Raw genomic sequence first — 4,644 nt, 5'->3', positions numbered from 1 at the left:
TTCAGAGCTGAGGTCTTTTATAAATTTCACTTTGCCAGGCCGTGTGGACTGTGACATCGAACCCAGCCACTAAAACGAGTGGTAAGCAAAAGGTGGAATAAACAGCTATTTATATGCATCAAAGGGAAACAATAGGCAACAGAGAAATAGCTGTGTCTGCTGTTCTGTGTCTATTGTTTAGGTCCAATCTGCTGTGCAACATGTGCCAGTACCATGGTCCTGTCACTCAGATGACTGGAAAGGAACAACTACGGCTGGCACAATTATCGTAAAACTGTGTAACCGACGGTTATGAATGAAGACTGACATGAAAATAAAATAACCATCATGACCGTTTAAAAAAAAAACGTCTTTTTTGAGTGAAAAAAACCCCCAGCTAATTGAAGATGGGACATTTGTGAGGTTGAGTCAGTTTTAGCCGTAACATGGACTCTTAAGAACGTGATGAAACTTTGCTCCTTGCTGAAACAAGCAAAGTAGTCTACGGTTGCCTAGGCAATGCCTCCACAATGCAGCAGCAGCACATATAAAAATAGAATAAATAGAACAGTCTTGGAACCTCTAACCCTGGCAATTTGATTTGACTGGTAAACTCATGGGTACACTCGCAATGGCAGTCTGGTATTGTAATGCAAAAATTTGCATGGTAATGTAGAATGTTCATTCAAATGATGTTAGCTGATGTGGCTCATCCAATGTAATGTATTGTTTGTAACATCAGTTGAGTTTAATCAACAAATCACAGCACATATTTTAGCACATATTTTACTTCCTGCTTTGCTCCTATGGGTACACTCGCAATGGCCGCCAGTCCACCCATTATGTCATCTTTGACTTAAAGGGGATCCCCGTTCTATTCATTCAATTTCTAATGCAATTAATGCAGTCAGGAGCGGAAGAGAGGAGAAAATGTGCATTTCAAACTGTTATTACTGTGACCGTGGTCATTTGGCTGGCCAATTACCGTCACCCAAAATTCCATGACTGTCTCAGCCCTAGGAACAACAAAAGCTTTATGCCACAGGAGAGAACCCTCAAGAAATCACTGGATGGGGGTTAGAGAGGCTACTGCATTTAAACAACACCTGTCTTATTGTTGAAAATTAAGACAGCCTTACTGAGTCTACTGAAAATATGACCTGCTGAAACTGTACTTTGACCCTCAAAACAACAGGAGATCAAATGGCTCTACACACAGTACAGGGTATTGGTAAAATGACACAGACAGGTTGAGTGTAGTCCTAGCAGAGCTGAATGTGACACCATACTTGAGCACCCTCCAGCTCTTTTGTCATTTCTAAGGAACTCTAAGTCAAAGTTGTATGATAAATCTTCACAATGGCAAATGAGTATCATACAATACCAAGCTTTTAGTATTATTTCAGTTTCACATTCTAAACCAGAGAATGAAGAGACAAAAAAGACTTGGGGCCATCTGATGACATTGACACATTTTCTCTTTAATTGGGTCTGTCAGTTTTAAGTGCCATCTTGATGCAGCAGACTAAAAATGGCAGAATTACACCATCTAAGCGATTGGAATGAGAGGGTTCAGACATTTTATTCATTTACTCCATACACTTAACCCCATCTGCATGTGATAAGGTTTAACATTCTCTGCACTATGAAAACCAAAACAATTGCCTTGACAATAAGCACAAGTTGTGTTAGGACTACCACATGTGAGACTGACATGTAGACTAATAGCAAAGTCAGACACAGATTCATGGATATACTGTAGGTATCAAATAGAAATGGATGTGTGCAGAACATTCATTAATCTTGAGAGGTCAGAATGTTAACTACCTCTGCTGGAGACAAATGGCAGATTCACTCTCCTTAGAGGCAAAATTATACATCTGTCACCAAGCTGTTGCTGAGGTACAATGTTGCTGTGAGTTATGGGATGTCTATAAACATAGCAAGTTACTGTCAAACCATCTGAGCATCTTCATTCTCACTGTTGAAACTATAGATTATTATAGCGCACGCAGTTCATTGTTTAAATAATTCCTCCAGAGAGACTTTTCAAACGCTTTGTACCCGTATAAAGACCATATAAAAGGCACAAATAATGTTCTATTTTTGGTTCAAGGTACTTCTGGTAGCCTATATTGTCAGGAGCTCCAACACAAGCATTTTTTTTTTGCCTGCCAATCAGTATCCACTTGCTCTTGAGAAGCCATGGCATTAATATGGCATTCTGCCTCATCCCAAGGGTTCTCAGCTATAAGCACCATTTACTGGTGGGACCATGTAAACAACAATCCCGATGCTCTGTTTTAATATTTAGAAACGTCAATAATCGTAGCTTGCAATAAACTTTTCGAAACAAATGGAAGTCATCTTTCATATCAGAGAGACATAATTGTTTAAAAAAATATACACTTACTGTAGCAGGTTTGCACAGCAAGTGTATATAGGCTGTGTGCCTCCAGTGGACAAACTGCACTTCCGCTAGACTTCCTCCCCAATTTTGCTTACACACAGGTGTTCGAACACCCTAGATCAGGGGTGTCAAACTCATTTCGCATCGTGGGCCACATACGGCCTAGGGAGATGTCAAGTGGGCCGGACCATTAAAATTATACCATACTCTGCTATAAATAACCAAAATATCATGTCTTTCCTTTGTTTTGGTGTAAAGAAGCACAAGAACATTAGGAAAATATTGAAATTTAATGAACTATCCTTTTACAAAACATTTCATGAAACACCTCATATTTCCTTAGACAAATGTGCAATTTACTTTTATCATTCACAAATATGCATTGCAACTGATCCCACTGATTGTACAAAGGCACAAAACTTTAATTGGTACTGAAAAATATAGTAATGCACTTTAAGATTAAATTAGACTTTTAAAGAAAGGAATTTTTAAACCACTTACACATACGCATATAAAATCTAAATGTAATCCCTGCGTACACCTTACAAACTAAGGAGAGTGATTTTAAATGTGTAATGAAGAAAGTGTTCGCCTGTCCTGTAAATCTGTAAACTTCATACATGAAACATACATACACATACAATACATACTGAAAATGTATGGAGTTGTATGAACAGTAGAATTCCATCACACAACTTTTGTTTTGAAGCTGCTGACTAACATTAAAGTGCACATTTTTTAAATCACCACAGTAAGGATTCATCTTCACAGAGCTGTATTCTTTCAATGCAAACAGTATCTAAGGCAGCATTTTAAAGGTGTTAGTCTAGTCTGGACTTGTATTTGTACCTGAAACTTGGCATCTTTTGGCCTGTACAAGTGCATCAACACCAGGTGTCATGTCCTGACTAGCTGTCACTTTCAGAATGTCATTTAAGTGCTTGTTTGTGAGCCTTGAACGCATTTTTGTTTTATTGATATTCATCACTGAGAAAATTTGTTCACAAAGGTAGGTTGTCCCAAACATGCACAAAATTTTAGCAGCCAGGGCTGTTAATTTGGGGTACCCTGGTAGTAGATACTGATAAAATCAGGGCAGGGTTGCCATTTGCCAGTTGCATCTCCCACAAAGTCAGCTTCAACTTAAATGCATGTATGTTGTCAGAAAACTGTGTGACAACTTTTTGCGGCCTTGCAACATTTTGTTCAGATTGTTCAAGTGTTCAGTAATATCAACCAAGAATGCAAGGTCCCGTAGCCATTCCTGAGATTGTAATTCCAACACCGGTTTTCCTTTTTTCTCCATGAACTGTCCGATTTCCTCTCGTAGATCAAAGAAATGCCTCAGCACAGCGCCTCGGCTTAACCATCTCACTTCAGTGTGGTATGGCAGGCTGTGGGTAATGTTGCTGTCGCTGAGAAGTTTGTCAAACTGACGATGGTTCAGACCTCTGGACCGGATGAAATTTACAGTGCGAACAACCACCTCCATGACGTGGTCCATTTTCAGCGACTTGCAACACAATGCCTCCTGGTGCAAAATACAGTGAAATGTCCAGAAACGATCTCCTCCATTAAGGGCTTGTACTTTGTCTTTGAACTTTGTCGCGACACCTGCTTTCTTTCCGACCATGGATGGCGCGCCGTCTGTAGCCAGGCTGACAGCGCGGGACCAGTCCACTCCAACTCTGTCCAATGCAGCAAGGACAGAGCCGAAAATGTCCTCGGCTGTTGTGGTGTCCATCATTGGCACCAACTCAAGAAACTCTTCAGTAACAGTCAATGTCTCATCAACTCCTCGAATAAATATGGCCAGTTGGGCCACGTCTGTGATGTCAGTGCTCTCGTCAATTGCCACGGAAAATGCAATAAATGACTTGACTCTCTGTTTCAATTGACTGTCTAAATCTGCCGATAGTTCCATAGTATTCCTCGTCATGCTAATATTGGCAAAAGCTTGTCGCTTCTCGGGACATACAAGTTCAGCCGCCTTCATCATGCATCGTTTAACAAAGTCACCGTCGAATACGGCTTCGATGCTAATGCTATTTCGCTAGCAATTAGGTAGCTGGCTTTTACCGCTGCTTCACTGACTTCTCGGCTCTGGATGAAAGTTGACTGCTGTTTCCTCAGACCCGCCAGCAATTCGTTAATCTTATCTCTTCTCAGTTGTCCTTGCAAGCCGTCATATTTTTCGCTGTGATGAGTCTCGTAGTGGCGTCGAATATTATATTCCTTCAATACCGAAACTTGTT

Source organism: Oncorhynchus keta, chromosome 1 (assembly GCF_023373465.1).
Source record: "Oncorhynchus keta strain PuntledgeMale-10-30-2019 chromosome 1, Oket_V2, whole genome shotgun sequence".
Classification (NCBI taxonomy): Eukaryota; Metazoa; Chordata; class Actinopteri; order Salmoniformes; family Salmonidae; genus Oncorhynchus; species Oncorhynchus keta.
This window is presented reverse-complemented; position numbering follows the sequence as displayed.